At 31.7% G+C, this 23,041-nt stretch overlaps 1 long non-coding RNA gene across 3 annotated transcripts in view; it reads right to left on the bottom strand.

Moving 5' to 3' along the window:
• Positions 1-23,041, bottom strand: part of LOC120612528 (uncharacterized) — a 278,407-nt gene that overhangs the window by 127,980 nt on the left and 127,386 nt on the right. For 2 of the 3 annotated variants that reach the window (XR_005655471.1, XR_005655469.1), the window contains one exon: positions 6,925-7,156. The exons of the other annotated variant lie outside the window; for it this stretch is intronic. This is a non-coding gene — a long non-coding RNA (uncharacterized LOC120612528). The remainder of the gene's footprint in view (positions 1-6,924; positions 7,157-23,041) is intronic. 3 annotated transcript variants of the gene reach the window in all.

Below are 23,041 nucleotides of genomic sequence, written 5' to 3'. Positions count from 1 at the left end.
TTATTGATTTCCATGTTTTGAAATGTAAAATAAAGTTAAATTTTTATAATTGAAGAAGTCTATTCTTACCAGTTTTTAAAGCAATCACAAGCAAAAGAATACCAAAATGCCCCAGAAATGGAACTCTTAATAACTTGAGAATATTGAACGTAATTTCTAGTTATTTAATAAATGTCAAGAGAATGAGTTTGAATATAAAGTATATTTATAGAGAACTAAAGAGGGGTATATTAGGCACAATGCTATAAGGGAAAATGGATTGGGAGTCAGAAAATTTACACCCGAATTTTGTTCTAGCTGCATGATCTTGGATAAATCACTTAACTAAAAAGTGTGAACTATTTTAATTTTTAAGGATTTTTCCTAGCTACATAATTTCATATAGGCTGAAATAATAGTTGAGGAGAGTCAACTTCTTAAAGTACTAGCTTATAGGATTTATGTCTGTGTTCTATTTACAAAGAATATATATGGCTTTCTTCATAATATCAAACTATTGTTAAGGGCATATTAACCTCATTTAAAGAAAATCTGCAAAAAAAATTTGCCAAGAAGAAATTTTCAAAGTTGTAATACTTGTAAAAATGTCAATTTTTACATATGAATGCTAGAAAAGTGATTATTTTTACAAGCTTTAATTCTAAGATTTAGTTTTTATGACTTACTATTGGTACACTATTTGTATGATAAGATACATTTCTAAAGTTCTGTATTTATAATTTCTAGAAGCAGATTGATATACAGGGTATTTTATAGAGAAGCCAAAATAAAAGCCGTTTTTTTTTTTTCTTTTTAAAAGGCTTTATAATACTTGACCATTTTAGTCCATAATGGAAGAGAAAGAATATCAAGTCTGATTCATTGAATCTCAAGAAAGTGAATGTGATCTGCTACATCCGGACTGTGCAGACGGGATAGGGTAGGATGTGAAGATATCTGTGAACATGTTTTGGGAAAGGAGAAAAGCATACAAGAGCACTTAAGAAGTCATTTTATTATGGTAGATTCTTGAAATACCACTTCAATATATTAAACAGAGATATCCCTTTACCAAATTCTGCAAAGGACCTTGTTTTGCATTTGAGAACAATTCTAAAAATTTGCCTCCCATATTAAGAGGCAAATCAGTGTTATAAAGGGCTCTGTGTAGACTGGATTGATTATAGAGGTTTGAGCTACTGTCCCTCTTTGAGACTACTGGAATGACTCTGATTATTTTTAACTATAGAAAAATATCCAAATTGTTCTTATCGATGAGAAATACATTAACCTGAAACTGAAATAAATCCCTTGAAAACACTATCAAAGTAGCCTTCAAAAATTATGTAGCTAAACCTCACCTTAATAAAGATTTGGCCAGAAACAGATTTGTTACTTATATATAAATCAAATAATCAAGTAGATGATTACATCTGTATGATTCTACTTAGCTCTTGACTTCTGATAATATAAAGAAATGTTTTTGCTGGCTTATTTTGGTTTTGTATAAGTTTAAACACACACACAGACACTACAACATCTATAATCTTTAATTGGTATATTTTCTTTTAAACATCACAGCTCAGAAAGTACCAAGATATATATATCTTAGGTTCATCTTAAACTGTTTGTAATTTAAGGTGTTGGAGAACCAGTATCAAATAACTTATATTAAATGTTTGCCTTCAAGTTTTCAGACTAACTTCTTTTTACTACCATGAACAACTATATTAGCTCTAATGACTAAAGAGAATATTTTTGGAGGTATTTATATATTTGATTTCTTAGTCAATTAAAAAATAAGTATAAGAAAACATTCTTTAAGAAATTATCTGCAATTTAAGAAATCAGTGACCTCAAGTGAAAAGTCAAAGAAAAAAGTAAGACACATGTATTTAAAAAACGTTTCACAAATTTCAAAATGTCATTTTAAATATTTTAAGGAATCTCTGGTATTAACTAGTGATCCATTTTACCAAGCAATTTAGATATATTAAAAATAGGGCAGTTAATATTTCTTAAAATGAAATAAAATAGGCGACATAAGAAAATTGAAAAAGTCTTATTTAATAAAAATAATGGTTGAAAATAAAATCTAAAGAGGAGAAAAGGAAGAAAATTAAATGTCTCAGAAAATATCCTGGTCAAGTAGATTATATCTATATCTTATTTTATAGTACAAGCCACGCTGAAATTTTATAATGAAATGACCCTGACCTGAAGCCTCCTTTGTAAATGACTAGTGCCTTAATTATTTGCATCTGTGAACTCAAATGAACATACTTAAGGATATATCAATATGCTCATAAATCATCTCCAGGCGATAAGTAGTCCAACATAGATAATTAGAGAATTTACGGAAGGCTTACTCCCTCTGTTTATCTGCTTATGACATTTGTGGTACAGCCCTAACAGCAGGATAATTACTAGATTTATTCATCAAACAAAATCACGCCTTCTGGGAATGCACAGTGACTCTGGTTTTAGGACTAATAAAGACATTTTTCACCAAAACTCAAGTACTAATTTGCTCAATAACTAGCTCCAATAAGCTTTTATGGAAGCACTCAAAGAAAAGGCTTGGCACCAGAGGGCAGATAATTAAAGGTGCAGTATCCCTATACAAAAGGATCTGAACAATTCCCTGACCATATTAAAATTTAATTGTTAAATGTTAATTGAAAAAAATATATATATATAAGTTGCTTCTGTTCTCTGCATTTCAGTAATTATTCTCCCCAGATCAAAAACATATCTGTATGCCTAAATTAGCGACAAAAGAAAACCTAAAATATTTTTAACAGTTGTCATAGAATACCCCCAGTAAAAATAAAAATTTAGAGCTTTTTCCACAACAGTTTTCCTATCTAAAGCCAGGATGCATTTACTTTGAATTTCCTCTCTCCCCACCCGACCCCATGTCTCTCTCTTCCTCCATCCCTTTCCAACAAACAGAAAAGTTATGGTCACTTGTTTTTCCTTAAAACTTTCAACAACTTTGTAAGTGAAAATAGCCCAGTACATCTTAGTCATTTGAAAATGACTACATTTTCCTTTTCATAAATTTCTGCAAGTCTGGTGTTTTTTTTTTAAATTAGGATTTCTCTTCTATAGTCACAAAAGGGAGTCACTTCAAATAGAAAAGTATTTCTAACCACTCATTGAACATTAATTAGGTAAAGCGATCACAGCCCAATTTGCTTTTCTTCATAGAATGTTTCTCAAAGAGTTACCCAGTAATCTCAGTTAAATTCTAAATGTTTACGTCACCATTCTGCTAAACAAAATAATTATGAAGCATTATTTTTTAAATGTTTCCACATGGGACAGTTAGGGTGTTCTCCAGAAGCTGAGCTTTTACCATACCAAAATCAGAAATCCTCAGGCCCTTAGGCTCACTTTCTGCTGCAGAGGAATGATGAACTACACAAAATGCAGACTTTTAAACTCATATTTAATTGTTTAATGTCATGGCTCTTGGTAGAGCATTGTTGCTTGAAAAATAAATTGGGTAATTCAATTAAATGGCTACAGAAGATACATCATATCAGATGTAGAAAGGCACTAACCCCAGCTTGAACTTGACGTCCCCCATCGCTTCACTTATTTGACAAATGGATTCTTGAAAATAATTGAAACACATGGCTGCCAGCATAGGTCAATAATACTTTTTTGCCATTCAGCCTCTTAACAGCTTCCATTTTTTCTTGCACTGTGCCATTCAGGGCAAAGATTGCATTTGCCTGGTAAATCATGCAAGCATTATTACTAAAATGGGACTAAATGCAATGAAAATGGACTACATAAAAGTAATGGCACTTAAGTAAAAGGAAGACCATCTACTAGGGCAAACACTAAATGTCAGAGTTAAATACTATATGACATTACTTCCATTACAAGCTCATATTATGCACATAAGAAAGCAAACTCACTAACTACAGCTGCATACTACATTTTCATATTGTTAACTTAACCAGTGTTTTCAAGACAACTACAGTTAATCCAAATTTAAAGCAGAGCTATATATCTGCTATTTCAAGTTTTTTCCCTCCAATATCTCTTTAGGTGTAACATGACATTTAGGCAAAAACGAAATCACTGCCTCAATTTTCAATCGAACATCAATAACCAATTTAAAGATTGATATTTGGTCTATTTAAATCACTTGAAAAAAATTTGAATTATAAACAAAGAAATTTAAGGAAGAGTATTGTCCACATAAGAAGGTTCTGAATGGGAGCTGGGGAGGAAAATATGCTTTAACCAAGTGTATACAGGCTGGGAGGTATGTTTATCATACTTTCTTCTTAAATCTTAATATTACTGTATTAACGCACTGTAAATGGTTAAGAAGAAACTAGTAGAAAAAGCAGATATAAAGATCCAAATAGAAAGGACCTTTTTTTTTTCCCATTTGGTACAAGAGACTACCAATTTCTAAGTGTTTTGACTTGGCTTAGTGTCGGTTTTGATCATTAAAATGTTCCAGTTTCTTAATGTTCAAACCTTTAACAATTATGTCACAATTAGGCAATACCACTTAGAGATAAAAATGAATTCAAAATGCCTAAGATTGACTCCTGCTCCAATCCTCTGCCATGAGCAAATTACTTAACATCTTTATGCCTCAGTTTTCACATCTGTAAAATGAAGATAAAGGTAATTCTCACCCTTCTGAGTTTCTTTAAAAAAATTAAGAAAGCACTTCATGTAATGCCTGACAAAGTTTCAATAAATGTCTCCAGAAATTGTAAATAGAAAGATATGAACCCATCATAAGGTGTTTTTCTGACAGATGTTCTTAAATGAACACATGTGCATTTTAACACTGGAGTCCCACTTAAATATTTTCAAGTCATGTCTGATATTTTGACCCTTTTTGAATCATAAAGCTCTCAACTTTCATTTTGCTGCTCAGATTGTCCTTTTTGAAATAACTCCTAAAGTTACACTGCAAATATCAACATTCATTAATCTTAAACTTCAGATGAATCCATTACCTCCCTTTAGGAGCTAACTGTACCACTTCAGGTTCCCAAAGTTTATTAGAGAATTTTTTTTTCTCCCATCAGGGTTAGTCGGTACTAGAAAAGCAAACTCCTTAGGCTGCTTAAAGGATGTAATTATGACCCACAAAGCTCATTTGTTTTTTTTAAATTAGTCACTCATTTGTTATTCTTTTCCTCTTTAAGCAGCCTCACCCTATCCCTATTGCCATTATTCTGCTCCAGTACAGCCATTTCTTGAATTTTTTACTGCAGCTGAACAGGTGTGTGTGGTGGTGAGTATGTGTGTGGGGCGGGTGGGGTGGGAGAGGGCAGAGAAGATATATGGAAGAGACTTCAATCAGCATTACTGTTTAGCTGGTTTATTTTCCACAGATTTGGGTTATTAAAAAAACGATTTGGTCAAGAAAAATTTAACAGATCTGTGGAAGTACATTTCAAATTTCAAAACTTAAGGTTTGTCTTGGGCTTTCGGTGAGCTAAAGCTTTTTTAAAAGCCAACACTGTAAGCCCTCAAACACTGGAATGAATAGAAAACAGTAATCTTATTTGTCAGAACTATTTTTCAAGCAATGTAAAGAAAAAAAATGTAGAAACAGCTAAAACTGCAGAGAGAAAGGATAAACCACAGTTCATAGACACAACTGCATGCTTCAAGCATCAGGATGATATTCTTGATACATTAAGGAGACCAATAAAAAACTAAAGATTCAGATTCACCTATTCAAGAATGTTAAATGAAACAAAAGTTATTAGAATAGAATCCTGCTATATTTATCTTGATATGTAAAATGTAGTAATTTAAAGATTATTAGCCTTGCACTGAAATATTTCTCTGCTATTTGCTATTTACTATGATGTAATCTTATGTGGCATAGTCTTTTTGCAAAATATTCTTCAAATTTAAAAATCAAAGACCATAAAGCACAGACATTTGTATGTGTACTCACAGAAATATATTTAATTCTAAAATGACATTTATACATAAATTAGATTATACGTGTTTTTTTAAAACCTTCCTTTAAAAAAAAAAAATCTGATGGCAAAATTTGCTGTCCCAGGAGCTTGAATTAGGCAGGGTATTTCAAAATTCTCAAGGCTTACTTTTCTCAATTAAGGATTATGGAAACAATCCTGGTAAGCCTTAAGGGTTTTGAATTGTGCTTGTAGAACATTAAGCAAACATGGGCATCTCCAGATTCACAAAGCTCCAATAAAACCATGTGTGTATAATTAGATCAATCAACAGGAACCATTATGAAATATATGTCAGAGAAAGTCTCATAATAAGCAGTCATATAGAAAGCATTAACTCTATCCACATAAGGCCTAATTCACTCAATACACAGACATCACCTAAATCTATAATGGTATTAACTGCTGATGATGTATAGGGTAGTTTTTAAACCTGGGCTGGGGTGGGAGTGGAGGAGGATAGATAAACATATTTTTTTCTATTTTAATGTGCTTTGTACTATTAGAAGAAATAAAATTTTTTACAGGATAAATTATGTTTTCCTATGAATTTTTTCTTTTCTAAACAAAATGCCAAATGCTATCATAGCTACTTGGAAAAACAAAAACCTTAAACCTTCAAATTAGACAAAATAAAAGGAAAAAGCTAACTACATTACCAAACCAAGAGCTACTAACTCTGCTCTAAACTTTCCTTTGATTCTTGTGGCTTATATATCCCAGTATATAATAAAACAGTTGCAATAATACTTTGTATTTCTTCCAAAACATTACAATATTTGTGAACTTTCCCAAAGCTGAAAAGTAAACATAGCACTTTATAACAGCAAAAGGACATGTTAAGTAGATTTGAATCTAAATCCAAAAGCTCAATGATTTCAATATACCTGTATGTATTTTCTAGGACTTCCATAACAAGTACTACTGACTGGGTGGCTTAAACAACAAAAGTTTATTTACTCACGGTTTTAGAGTCTAGGAATCTACTATCAAGGTATTTTCAGGTTTAGTTTCTTCCGAGGCCACTCCTTGGCTTGCAGATGGCCACCCTTGTGCTGAGTCTTCACCTGGCCTTTCCTCTGCATGAACTCGCATGTCTGTCTTCTAATCTCTTCTTATAAGGATGCCAGTCATATTGAATTAGGGCCCACCCAAGTGATCTCATTTTACGTTAATTACCACTTTAAAAGCAGTACCTGCAAATGCATAGTCACATTGTGAGATATTTGGAGGTTATTCAAAACATGGATTTTGGTGAGAAACAACTCAGCCCATAACAATACTTTTAAAATGTCATTATCCATTTTTAAATGACATTTCTAATTTAGGTGCAGTTAAAAATATTTGCACTGATTATTGTGGTCAGTCTTACAAACATCAAACCCAGTGGTTGTCAAACTGTAGTGTTTGTTGAATCACCTGGAGGGCTTTTTAAAACACAGATTAAGGGCCCCAACCCCAGAATTTTTGATTCAATGGATCTGGGATGGAGCCTAAAAATTTGCATTTCTGACAAGTCCCCACATGATGCTGGTACTGCTATTCAGAGGCCCACACTTTGAGAAGCAGTGATCTAGCACAAAGTTTTGAAAACTCTTTTCAAAGTATTAGTGTTCCATGAAATGTAAACAGGGATTTTTACAGACAAGCAATCGACAGTCAAATTATTTTGGGCTATGCTTCTCACGGAGGTATCATCTTAGAGATGTTAACATATTATTGGCATATTAACAACAGACATATTTAATATGTTAAAATTTCCTAGAATATCTGAAATAAGAAAATTATTTAACTATTAATTTTCTAAACTTGTTTGACTTTGTAACTCAGTTTTTCAAGTAACAATTAACATAAACATATGTTTGGAAACACTGGTTTAACATCTTCAACTGTCTCATATCAAACCAACATTTTCTCAAACTGTGTTCCATGGAATACCAAAAGTTATTTTATAAAATTGCTAATAGATGTGTCAGAGATAGAAATAAAAAGGTCTTCCATAGTTTGGAAAATTCTTCAGTAAAAAAAAAGGCTTACTATTTGATTTGATTCTGAATTCAACAAACTCACTTAAACAGGAATATATTACATAATTCACAACTGTGGTTTATGGAATACAGTGCCCTGAAAGAGCTTTATAATCACCTTACTAAACTATAAACAAAATTCCCACTTTAGACATTACATCTTTATGTTCATTTCGATAACTAATCCTGAGAAGATGTTTTTTGGAACAACTAAGTATAAAAATACATATATACACACACAAACACACACAATAACACATTTACCATTATTCCCCAATTGTGTTTGAGACCTACAAATTTGCAATCAGTAAATGAAAAATGTAAATCAGTGTAGATAGGAGCAGTTTTAGTGTTGCCATTAAAAAAAAAAAAAGCCCTAGAAAATTCATTCAACAATTAATTGCATATCAAGTGTTGGCCATTTCAATTTAAAAATTTTCACAAGTGTGTTCTCATGCTATTTTTTTCTACGCAGATAACTACTTTTTCTCAAATTCTAAAGTAGAGAGTTAAAGGAGGAAGAAATAACTAGAAGTAATTGAGCAACAATTATGTTTTGGAAAATATGTTAGTTATTTTACATACTTTATCTCAATTGATACCCCTGTTAGTCTTGGATATGGGTGTTGTAATTTTCATTTTACAGTGGAGTAAACTAAAGCTCATGAATTCGACTTAGCTGCACTAGGATATAAGTATGATAAACTCTCTCTGATATCAATGCTTTCAAATCCTGTGAACTCAGACTATTCAAAATTTTTAATTTCAAAATATGAAAAATTCTCTACCAGATTCAAACTCAGTGATGAGGAAAGAGGTGGGAAGAGAAGGAAATAGAAAACAATAGCATGAATCTCATTCTAGAAAAATCAAGAAAGGCCCTTAAGAGTATACAAAGGCACTGAGATATAGTGGCTGCGAACCATACTTCATGGGTTCAAATGCCTACTCTGCTGTTTTCAGCTGTGTTATTTAGGCATGTTACTTAAATTGTCTTACTTTCTCCAACTAATAAATATGGATTATAGATGTAGACACACCACAAAGCAGTTATAAAAATCAAAGAATATAGAAAGCCTGACATATTAATTGCCAAATAAGTTATTTGTTGTATTTTATCAGAGATATGAAATCTGAATAAATATAGTTAAAGCATTATTTTAATGTTTTATAATAAAATTTATACTTTGAGTAAAATTAAATAAATTATTATATAACCAAACAATTTCACTGAAATGTGAAACTTCTATAAAGGTGAGTCATGATCATAAACTGATGCATTAGGAAGCATATCTGGGTATTTTTAAGTGAAGTTGAATAGCTATAATTTGAAATTTGTTTTCACCATTTTTAGACATTTCTCATAAAGAATTTCTTCTTGAAAGTAATACTACTCTGAAGGACTAAAGATCATTACTAATCAAGAGAGAAAGCCATAAGAATAAAGATTTGAAGATAGCTAACAATTTTTAAAAATACAGCAGGAGGAAAGTAAAACCTTATTTTTCATTGAATCTACTCTGTTTAAAGCCCATACTATGAGCACTGTGGATGCAACTGATCATAAGATGAATAATTCCTTCCATCTATAAGCTTCCATATACAGTAGTTCACAAACAGCTATAATGTTAAGTTCCAGAAGGAAGTGGAGGTGAACTTTTTCCCCTAAAATCAAGCAAAATGTCAGGGAGAAAAAAAAGTCAATTTAGAGTTAATTTTGAGACAGATAAAGGTGGAGGAGAAAGAAGTGCAGATGGAAGGATCAGCATAGGTCATTGCACAGAGGAAAGTGTTACAGAGGAAAAAAAAATTATGTTTGATTTTAAAATACAACTACATAGGAATATTAGAGGAAATTGAATATACTTCAAGTCAATTTGGGCAACTCTAGCAGCTACATTAAGAAATCCTGGTTAACCCTGTCCTTTAACATCTGTATTTTAAACTTTAAATAAGTTTGACTTGTATTTATATGAGGATAGAGTGAACGTATGAGTTAACAAGCTTTAGCTTCAATAATCTAAGCAATAACGTATGTATCAATTTAACATAGAATGATTTCTATGTAATTGTTAGAGGCAAATGCTATTTCATTTGATCTAAAATACTTGTAAATTATAATTATGTTTTGTAATCTGTAATGAGAAAAGTCTTATTTGATGAGTGGATAAGAGAATAGTAAGAATTGTTCCATTATGAATATATAATCACTTTTTATTGATTACTTTGATTGCAAACACTTGAACTTTTCTTTAAACTAGGCCCATTCCCTCAGGTTTAATGTCAGGCTGACAGACATTGAGCAGTTTTACATGTTACTGCTCTGATGCTTAAGCTGTGGAATCAGTCAAAGGTGATTATGAAGACCGATAGCAAGTTAAATTCAAAAGATTTTCATTTCCTTTTGAAAGTTTGTACAGTAGCATGAGTCCTCATTATAGCGCAGGAATTTGTCACCAGTTTTTTTTTTTTAAAAAACACATTATTATTATGAATAATATTCTGAGCAAAGATTTCTTTAAAATATGTAAAAATAATAAGGAAAAGGAATTTGCATACATAAGATGACTACAGAAAAGTATAAAAATGTGACAACACAAGTACACAAATGTCAAACGCAGCCATCAACGAGCTTCTTCAGTCCTTGGGAAACCTACATGAGAGGAACTGAGTAAAATCATAACATAATTATTATTATTTACATAATTGCATATAATTAAAACACCCTAATGAATAAGGTCCAAATCTACCAACCTGCCATATTATAGAATTACGAGGGTAGTCTAAAGAATCCCTGATGATTTTATACACACACATATTTCCTGTGTTTCATCTATTTTCCTATCTCTCCCCTTCTAGAGCCAAGGGTAATATATTAGGTTCATCTTAAACTGTTTGTAATTAGGAAAACCATTTGGAAGATGAATAGTATTATATAAAACAGGGATCCAAGAGGCTTAGAAGCCACTTACTGGAAACCAAAAGAAAAGCACATTCTTTGCAACAGACTACAGTCAGACCTTTATATAATAAACCTTCTTTCTGGAAAACAGCATAATACACTTCCATTAATGCCCAGGCAGAGGAATAATCCATTAAACACTATGAACAACCAAGGTGACAAGGCATCTCAGAAAGAAAGAGAAAAATCTACAGAAAATAAGCTTACTGACATAGAAACATGTGACTAAAATGATAGACAATTCAGCATGGTACTTGTGGAAAAACCCAATGAGATCCAAAACAACTCGACAATTTCAGGTATTAAAAAAACAACTAGATAAGCAGAGCAAGGAGATCAAAACCCTCAAAAAGAACCAAATAGAACTTCTAGAGATGAAGAACACACTGCAAGAATTGAAAAATGAAATAGCAAGCTTGAGAAATAGAGTCGACCAAATGGAGGAAAGGATCAGTGATATCAAAGAAGTAAATCTACAAATAAATCAGAAGGAAGAAGAGAGAAACCGAATAATGAAAAATAATGAAACAGAAATTCAAGAATTAGCCAATACCATCAGGAGAGGAAACATAAGAATAATGAGCATTATGGAAGGTGAGAAAAAGGAACAGGGATTAGAAAGCATTTTCAGACAAATAGTGGATGAGAATTTCCCAAATCTAAAGAATGAGCTGGAGCTTGGAATTCAAGAAGTCAACAGAACACTGAATTACCTCAACAGAAAAAAGGCCTTCATCAAGACACATTGTATTAAAGTTATCAAAAATCAATGACAAAGATAGATTCCTCAAGGCAGCCAGGGAGAAAAAAACAATAACATATAAAGGTAAACCCATTAGATTATCATCGGACTTCTCAGCACAAACCTTACAAGCCAGAAAGAAATGGAATCAAATATTTAAATTATTAAGTGAAAGGAACTACCAGCCTAGAATAATGTATCCAGCTAAGCTCTCCTTTAGAAATGAAAGAGGAATTAAGACCTTTCCAGACATACAAAAATTGAGGGAATTCTCAACGGTAAGACCTGCACTACAGAAAATACTGAAAGGAGTCAGCTCACCTAAAACAAAATAACAACAACAAAAAATACATAATTAGGAGTCAGGTGACTATCAGGCAAATAGAAGCAGGAGAGTGCAACCCTTACTAAGAACAGGGCATTATAGCTTAAATAATAGGAGGTGAATTGTTATAATAAGCTATTACATTCAGAATACATAGGGACAAATTGAGACAACAATAACTAAAAAGGGAAGGATTCAAAGATCCAGATTCATAAAGGGAAATGGAGATAAGGCACGCACAGAAGAAAACGCGTGACTGTTATATATATATAGTTAGATATATTTAACTATCCTTTTCATATTCATAATGGTAATCACACACCAAAGATTCAGAGCTGAAACATATAACATAAAACAAGAAGAATCAGAGGCAAAACCCACAAAAGCCAACCAAAATAAAGAAAACAGAAACACGAAGACAAAGAAGCAATGCAAACATCAAGCTACCAGAAAGCAAAAGATAAAATGGCTATAAGAAGACTTCATATTTCAATAATCATCCTAAATGTAAATGGACTGAACTCACCAATAAAAAGGCACAGAGATGTAGAATGGATCAAAAAACAAAACCCAACATTATGCTGCCTCTAGGACACATCTCAGCTCCAAAGATAAAAATATACTCAAAGTGAAAGGGAGGAAAATGATATTTCAAGCAAATGGCATTCAGAGAAAAGTGAGAGTAGAGGTATTAATATTGGATGAACTAGACATCAAAATAAAAAAGGTAAAGAAAGAAACTGAGAGACACTTCATAATGATAAAGGGAATCATGCACCAAGAAGACATACCATTTATTAATAGCTATGCTCCCAATCAGGGAGCCCCACAATATGTAAAGCAAATACTAACAGAACTAAAGGGAGAAACAGACCAAAACACTATTGTAGTAGGGGACCTAAATACCCTACTGTCGCATATGGACAGATCATCCAAAAAGAAAATCAATAAGGAAATAACATCCTTAAATGACACATTAGACCAACTAGATATAATTGTCATTTACAGAGCCTTCCATCCCCAAACAGCTCCTTATACATTCTTCTCTAGTGCACATGGAACATTCTCAAGAATCGATCACATACTGGGACACAAATACAAGAGGGTTGAAATCATACCAACCATAATCTCTGATCATAATGCTTTATAACCAGAGATCAACTGCAAAAAGAAATCAGGAAGAACCACAAATATATGGAGATTAAACAACATGCTACTGAAGAATAACTGGGTCAGAGAAGAAATACAAAGAGAGATCAAGAGATATATAGAAACGAATTATAATGATAGTACAACATATAAAAACTTTTGGGACATGGCAAAAGCGGTCATAAGAAGAAAGTTCATATCATTATAGGCCCACCTCCAAAATCAAGAATGAGTCCAAATAAACAACCTAATGCTTCATCTTAAAAAACTAGAAAAGGAAGAACAAATGAAGCCTAAAGTCAGGAGAAGAAAAGAAATCATCAAAATTAGAGCAGAAATAAATTAAATTGAAAACAAAAATAATAATAATAAAAAAAAAAAGTAACAAAGAGCTGATTCTTTGAGAAGGTTAATAAAATTGACAAAGCCCTGGCTAGACTCACGAAAGAAAAAAGAGAAAGGACACAAACAAAATCAGGGATGAAAGGGGAAATTATGACTGATATTGCAGAAATACAAAGGATCATACAAGAATACCGTGAAAAATTATATAACATCAAATTTAATAACCTACAAGAAATGGACTAGTACTTGGAAAAATACAATCTTCCTACACTGAATCAAGAAAAACTGGAAAATCTACACCGATCAGCAGTATGGAAATTGAAACAATCATCAAAAACCTACCAAAAAGTAAAAGTCAAGGACCAGATGGCTTCACCAGTAAATTTTACCAAACGTTCAAAGAAGATTTAATACCTATTCTCCTCAAACTCTTCCAAAAAATCGAAGAGGAGGCAATACTTCCCAACTCATTTTATAAGGCCAATATTATCCTGATACCGAAACCTGGTAAAGATAACACAAAAAAAGAAAACTACAGACCAATATCTCTCATGAACGCATACGCAAAAATCCTAAATAAGATACTAGCAAACCGAATACAGCAACATATTAAAAAGATTATACACCATGATCAAGAAGGCTTCATCCCAAGGGCACAGGGATGGTTCAACATATGCAAATCGATTAATGTGATACATCACATAAATAAATTAAAAAATAAGAATCATATGATCATATCATTAGATGCAGAAAAAGCCTTCAACAAGATACAGCATCCATTTATGATCAAAACGCTTCACAAAATTAGTATAGAAGTAAAGTACCTTAACATAATAAAGGCCATCTATGACAACCCTCAGCCAACATTATACTTAATGGTGAAAAACTCAAAACTTTCCCTCTAAGATCAGGAACAAGGCAAGTCTGTCCATTATCACCACAGCTATTCAATATAACATTAGAGGTCCTAGCGAGTGCAATCAGACAAGAGAAAGATATAAAAGGCATCCAAACAGGAAACGAAGAAGTCAAACTGTCACTATTTGTGGATGACATGATTCTCTATATAGAAAATCCTAAAGACTCCACAAGAACACTACTAGAAACAATAAGCAAATACAGTAAAGTTTCTGGTTACAAAATCAACGTTCAAAAATCCATAGCGTTCCTATATTCTAATAATGAAGTGTCAGAAAAAGAAGTGGAAAAAATAATTCCTTATACAAGTACAACAAAAAGAATAAAATATCTAGGAATAAATTTAATGAACCATATGAAGGACCTATATAATGAAAACTACAATAATATATTAAAAGAAATTGAAGCAGATACAAAGAAATGGAAAGATATTTCATGTTCTTGGATTGGAAGAATCAACATAGTTAAAATAACCATATTACCTAAAGCATTATACAGATTTAATGCAATCCCCATCAAAATCCCATCAGCATATTTTAAAGAAATAGAACAAAAAAATCATCAGATTTGTATGGAAGCACAAAAGACCCCGAATTCCCAAAGCCATCCTGAGAAAATAGAACGAAGCTGGAGGCATCACTCTGCCCGACTTCAAATTATACTACAAAGCAACAGTAATCAAAACAGCATGGTATTGGCAGCAAAACAGACACACGGACCAGTGGATCAGAATTGAGAGTCCAGAAGTAAACCCATATTTACATGGGCAAATAATTTTCAACAAAAAAGCCAAAAACATACAGTGGAGAAAGGAAAGCCTCTTCCATAAATGGTGCTGGAAAAACTGGAAAGCCACATACAAAAGAATCAAACTAGATTGTTGTCTATCGCCACACACTAAAATTAACTCAAAATGGATTAAAGACCTGAATATAAGACCTGAAACAATAAAATGCATAGAAAAAAAAATAGAATTGAAACTGAAGGACTTTGGACTTAAAAAGGATTTTATGAATTTAACCTCAAAAGCAAGGGAAGTAAAAGCAAAAATAAATGAATGGGACTACATCAAACTAAAAAGCTTCTGCTCAGCAAAAGAAACCATCAACAAGGTAAAAAGACAATCATCCGAATGGGAAAATATATTAGCAAGGACAGCTCTGATAAGGGCCTAATATCTAAAATATACAGAGAACTCATATGACTCAATAACAACAAAAACAAATGATGCAGTCAAAAAATGGGCAGCAGATCTGAACAGACACTTCTCCCTAGAGGACATACAAATGGCCAACAAACATATGAAAAGATGCTCAACATCACTAGTTATTAGAAAAATGCAAATCAAAACCACAATGAGATACCATCTCACACCTGTTAGAATAGCTATAATCAACAGGACAAGTAATAACAAATGTTGGAGAGGATGAGGAGAAAAAGGAATCCTCATACACTGCTGGCGGGACTCCAAATTGGTACAGCCACTATGGAAAACAGTATGGCGGTTCCTCAAAAAACTAAGAATTGATCTACCATATGATCCAGCAATTTCTTTACTGGGTATTTACCCCAAAGACTTAAAAAATCATATCCATAAAGATATTTGTACACTGATGTTCACAGCAACATTATTCACAATGGCTAGAACATGGAAGCAACCAAAGTATCCTATGATAGATGATTGGCTAAAGAAGCTGTGGTACACATATACAATGGAATATTACTCAGCCATAAGAAGAGATAAAATACTGCCATTTGCAACAACATGGATAGACCTCGAGACAATCATGCTAAGTGAAATAAGCCAGACTGAAAAAGTTGAAAATCACATGATATCACTTACGTGTGGGATACAAACCTAAAAGCAACAAAGGAACAGAACAAACAAACAGAGACTCATGGACATGGACTATTCTAGTGGTTATCGGAGGGCAAGAGGTGGGGGAGGAGGAGGGAGGTAGATGGGGTAAAGGGTGTTAAATATAGGGAGTAAGGGGGAAAGTGAAGTGGATAAATGGGACCAAATATGGTAGCTGAAGGAAACTGGGCTTTTGGTAATAAACACATAATAGAATATACAGATGTTAAATGATAATGTACACCTGAAAATTATATAATTGTATTAACCAATGGTACCCCAATAAACTTAACTAAAAAAGAAAATAAAAATAAATAAAATGATAATACTGGGGAAAAAAACCTGTTTGTGAAACTTCATAAAGGAAAATATTTAAGTGTTTTTACATGTATTCTCAGTAGAAAATATGTTTGGGTTATAGAATGGGATTTGTTTTGCATGTACTACACCAAATACTTGCATATAATCACTAATACTCCACTTCTATTCACTATCCTCCGCGGTACTCTTTCTATGTCATTTGAAGGTCTCACTGAAATATATTATGTAGGTTATATTAATTGCTGGTGAATCATAATTATTCATGTGTGCCTTTCCTTTACAATTTAATGGTATATATTTTTATTTCCTATATAAAAGCAAAGTAATCCAAGTAAATTAATATCTGAGCAAAATAAAACTTCTATCCCTTAAAGTATTAAATTGTTAAATGTAATTTAACAGTTAATATCTGAATATTTTTAGTTAGTAAAGACCAGAGTCAAATGAGTTTGAGATTAAAAATTTTTAAAGGCCATAATAATGATTAAAGTGACTTTTATAGGTCATTTAACAGATTATGGGGAGTTTTTAATTCTCTCATTATTAGGAAAAACAAAACATTCTTTCTAGGCGTTCAAGAATATATACAATTTTCCAAGTACAGAGAGTAAAACAACTCACATTTATGGGCCCTCTTCTATCGTTTTTTTATAATTGTATCTTAAACTAACCACATAATCATAACAACATTCTTCTGTAAAATTATGACACTGGTAAGACTCCTTTTCTCATGGGGACACACTCACCTAAATGCTTAACTCTAATCAGACATAGAGGATTCTTATGTCACCTAACCTTTATGAAACTATCCAAATATAACCAAAAATATTTGACTTCAAACCCTAGTTGCTAAAAAATCTAGGGTTAAATATCTTCGTGGAAGAGACTGTGATGAAGTAAATATTGTCGCAGCCCCACTTCCTTGACTCCCAGAAATATATTTAGAATCAAGGAGCAGAACAAGGTGAGTCAAATTTGATAGGTTTAGATGAAACAACATATTTTATATATTCATAAACCCATATCCAGCCTTTTTTTTCACAGGTATATATTTAGGGATTAAACAGGTTAAGGATTACAATGGGATACACCTATTACCCTCTGGTTTTCACTAATCCAAATATGCAATTCTGTGGATTGTTAATAAGTGAGCCATATATTTCCACTAGAGATTATGTAAAGATAATATCTTGCTGTATACAATCATTTCAAAATATTCATAGTCTTATAAAATATAGTTTGTGAAAATCTAAGCAAAAACATACTTCCTAATTAAATATTGAATGTAATAACAAATTTAAAAAACACTTTCTATTGATTACATAGACATTCTTAGAAGCAATTTCTCCTATGAAAATGACTATCAAATGTATTTCAATATGTATTGAACTTATTATACTATATTGTAGTTAGCTCAATTTCTTTTCATTCTCCAAGGAATAGTTCTGAAATACCTTAGTAAAACACCAACATTCATCTTTTACCCATTCTTTGATGCCATGGTATCAAAGGGGACTTTGAGGGAGGATGTTAAACCAACCTCAACAACTAGTTAAGCCATCAGCTTATAAGTCATAAAATATGAAGAAGAAAAAGAAATTTTAAAAGAGCTCTACCACTGCTTCCTATCCACGTTCCTTCCCTAGCTACTACAGTATGCTGGGGAAATAGCAAAAACTAATAAAATCTAGTGCCCCTATCAGTGAGACACTGGAAACCTCCAATGTGTCCAACTGAGTAGGATAGCAGGCACAGAATATTGATTTTTTTAAAAAAGGGGTCATGTTTTAAAAAAGATTATAATTGACATAATACTGAAAAATAAGAGCAGAAAAATCATATAATGTAAAGAGTTATAAAATGTCTTAATTTTTTTATCTTTCCTATGGTGTCATCAGCTATTTAAATCATATGTCCTATCATAATAAATTTATTTGTGTGTATTATACACTAATAGAGCTAATACAGTGACAGCTATGCAAAAATATAGAACCCTTTAAAATGTTTAAAATTACTTTGAAAATTGGAAAAAAGGTTTTTACTTAAAACAGTAAACAATTTTTGTGATTTGCATCTCTAATTGTATTAAAATTTTTACATATCAAACTATGATATGGTATAATCCATCAATTGATATAATATACCATAATAAATCATGTAATACATAGCTTGTATAGATCATTTGTCATGGTTCAGTGCTTTCAATGATGATATAATATAAATTTATATAAAAGCATGATTAATACACATGATATTTTTAAAAATTCAGCTTTCTTCTTCAAGAATTGAAGCACCCTAAATAGTAATCATTCCTCTTAAAATGCTGTTTATATAAAATACCAGTATAATATTCTAAAGAAGAAAATTTATAGGATAAAATGATATTTTTATCATTAGATTTTGTAGAGATTTCAGTCTTATGACCTTCATACATTTTAATCTTCCACATATAAAATAAAAATCTTTATGATCTATGGATAATTGGACTGGATACGTATAATCAACCCTCAATTATTATTTCAGAGGCAAGAAAGTAATCACATAGACAAATGAAATGCTCAGATAAAACAAGAATCAGAGAATCATGGAATTTAGAGCTGAAGGGACCTTAGAGATCAGCTACTCCAACCCCCTTATTTTACAGCTGAATAAATTGAGCCCGGTGAAATGAAGGGATTTTCAAAAGGTCATGTAGCCAGGTTATTTGCAGATTAAGAACCAGTGGATATTCTGGCTCAGGATCTTTCCACAGTCCTACGCTGTCTTTTGAAGAAGTCTTTCCAGGTGGAATTTAAACAGTGACTTAAAGAGAACATGCCATTACAGTTTTCCAATTCAGCCCGGCACATTACTTTAAACTTCTGTTAACTGCTGAAAATGTTGCTGGAAAATAATCACTGTTTTTTAAGACTTACAAGGATACTCAGAATACCATTAGTCAATTGCCTAATAAAATTAGCAGTTAATTTTGCTGAGATTAACACTGTTCTTCCCAATGTATTTTGATGGAGATATCAAGGACAAGAAAAGCAGGAGAGCTAAAGAAAAACATAGTTGAGTAAGTGTCTTTAAATAGGACTCTCCAAAGAAATAGAAAGGGACTCATTCATTCACTTATTTAACAACCTTTTGTTATGTACTTAAATGTGATTTCCAATCTTTCCTCCTGATAAATTTCCCTACCACCACTCCTCAGGATTCCAATGGAGTAGCCAAGCTGAGCCTAGGAATCTACATCCTTAAGTGTGATTCTCATGATGAGACAAATTTGGGAAATCTGTATTGCATAAAGGGAATTGGTAACCCTTTAAGAATAGAATGTTTAATAAGAAAGAGACACTGGCTTCATGGGGTTTCCAGTCTAGAGGTAGAGATAAAGACATAAACAAATGATAGCCACATATTGAGCCTCCATCTGATTAGAAAGAAAAACTTCCTAAGATATAACATGAATAATGAATAAAATTTTTATAGACAGAGATGAAAAACGTTACAGGTAGTGGGAATGGCATGTGCACAGACAACAGAGATATAGATAGAAGGGGGAAAGAATAGTATAGAGCCAGTTTGTGAATAAGTGAAGAGTGGAGTTTGGCTACACTTAAGATTCATGAAGTAGAGGTGGAAGCTGGGCAGGAAAGGTGTTTTGGGATCACATCATCAAGGACAGAAAGATCCAGATTCAGGAATCTGTGAATGTCCTTGAGCATTGGGGCAACTTGATCATAGTCAAAGTTGGGCAGCTTTTATGATGAATTGGAGTAAAGATAAATTAAAAAATGGGAAAACCATTTGGGAGATGGATGGCAGAAAAACCTTCAGAAAATTTCCAAGAATATGAATCTACATTTGTTGTTTCAGATATTTTCAGACAAATTTTCAGTGCTAACATAAAGTAATGAAAGATGTTTTAGGATTCCCTACTCAATCCTTATTCAGTCTTACTTGTTCAGATCATTCAAGACTAGCAAAAATGTATTCAATTTTTTGAACCCTCTAAAGCAACTCATTTCAATATTTAATAATTCTCAGTGTCAGAAAATATGTACCAATATCTAATCAAAATATCCCTTTTATTTTTTGGTTCAAATTTTCTGTTCAACAGTCATTGGGTAGAAGTAAATTGTTAACTATGATAGTTGTTTTTACAAAGGCCATTTAAATATGGCTTTTTCTCTTGCTCTAAAATTAGTAGTTCAATTCTATTAACTTCTCCTTTATAGTTCTTATTTTCAACTATCTTCTTAGCTTGTAATTATATTTTTGGCTTTTCTGTTAGCACTACTCATGATTAGCCATGTGTCTGTGTCTTGAATATATGTTAATTTTTTTTTCTTAAGCAAGGAAGACACCTTTTCATAAATCATTTACGTTTGTTAAGTATTTAAAAAATAACTTATGTAAGACAATTTAGAAATATTTTTGTACATTCTATTAAATTTTTTAAAATAAATTATTTATATTCCATTAAAATTAATAAAATCTTTCTATAATTATAGGTAAAACTACCAAAAACGAATGAGAAAGTACTGGAATTATAAAAGCCTTTCCAAATATAACATGAAAACTATAAACCATTTGCCTTTAGAAATTTTGTTAGGTAAAATACTATAGACCACTTTTAACTAATAAAAAATATGTGTAATAACCATACATAACTTATACTACTCCTAGCTCTAACAGTTGTATTATACCTAAATAATAAATAGCCAAGTTTAAAAAAAGTGTGTGTGGATTGGGGAGCGGTGGTAATACATAGGGCAAATAAAAACATTTAAAGAATACAAGATTTTTTTAGTATAAAAAATTTAAATCAACTTTAGGGTTATTTTACTTATTAGAATGGACACACACACACACAGTGGTAATGATCAGAATTGAGGACAAAGTAAAAGTGATTACATATTGTTAATTGTCACGTAAAATAGAACAATCATCTTTGAAGGCAATTTAACAATATTGAACAAAATTTATATCGTGTATTCCATTTGATATTTTTGTAGAAATTAGTTCTATAAAATATTCACATAAGTATGTAAATTTATATTCAAAGATATTAATTACAATTTTATCTTTAGTAATTAAATATTGGAAATAATCTAAATGTATGCTAATGGATAAAGGATGATTCATCCACACATTGAAATATTATACAGCTACTAAAAGAGAGGCAAAATTATATCAATGGAAGAGATTCACAATATGTTAAGTGAAATAAGCAAGTTATCTATTAATATGTATAATATGATATTCTATTGCTTTTTGTACATAACACTTGTAAGTATGTAGATATAATATGAAGGGGTTTATAAAATACTATTAGAAGCTCTTTCTGAGAAATGAGATTATTGAGGTATTTTTAAACCTACTCCTTTCTAAAATGTTTAAATATTTTGCAATAAACTTGTATTGCTTTGTAAAAAGAAAATGATAATAACATATTTCTTATGTAAGAGTCCTATAGATTAATTTGTAAAAATCAGAATTAGTAAGAAAATTTTGTCATGTTTTTCATTTATAAATGAGTAAAAGTTGGTACTGAGCAGAAACTGAAATATTTTGCTAAAAACAGATTAATCGTAACATAATAAATTACTTGTTTTTTGTTGTTGTTGATGCTTTTGCAAATTTAATTCCTATTATATAAACAAACTCTATAGTTCTGAGACAGCCGCATAAATAGTGAAAACTGTAGATTATTCTCACCTGGGAGTGAAGGCATGGCAGGAAAAAAAAAATGATAATGCCATTACAGATGGAAAACACTAAATTACCCTAAAATACAGTTTCAGTGGTGACATGCGTCTTTGATCATAGCAAATGCGTGAGCCATCTCATGTATTCAACTGAGCGTCTTTGAAAGCATGGATCTTTTTTTTTTTTCTCATAAGGTAAACCAAACAACAGTATACCTATTTCCACACCAAATTCTGAAGAGCAAAAACTAATCGGTACATTAAAAGTGATCTAAAATTCAAATTAAGTGGCCGGGTTTTGTTAGGAGTTTGTGATAATCAAGGAGGGACATTGGACAGAGTAGAACTTGAACTATATACAGTCTTTAGGAAAAGCATGTTCAAAAAGTTTGCATAAAAGACTATGATTTCTGGGTATTAGTTAGTAAAAGAGAAGGTGGCTTAAGAATGATAAACAACTTGTAAAAATCTCATAATTCAAAAAATACAATACTGCTTGGAAATAAAGGGAATATCTAAAAGTTGAAGATAACTTTTACAAGAATACATTTTTTTAAAGCAAAAACAGCAAAAGTGGCCCACCCTTCAACCCTAAATAAAAAAGAAAAAATAAAGAGACTTAAAGGATAAGTATATACAAAGGAACTAATCCTGTAATAAGCATATAAAATATACAAAAGAAGAGAAAAATCAGCCTTTCAAAAATAGTAAGAATCATAAAAAGGGGCATTTTGACAA

The sequence above is a fragment of the Pteropus medius genome, unplaced genomic scaffold (genome assembly GCF_902729225.1).
Source record: "Pteropus medius unplaced genomic scaffold, Ma_sr-lr_union100, whole genome shotgun sequence".
Classification (NCBI taxonomy): Eukaryota; Metazoa; Chordata; class Mammalia; order Chiroptera; family Pteropodidae; genus Pteropus; species Pteropus medius.
Note: the sequence above shows the minus strand (reverse complement) of the source record. Positions and strands in the feature narration are given on the sequence as shown.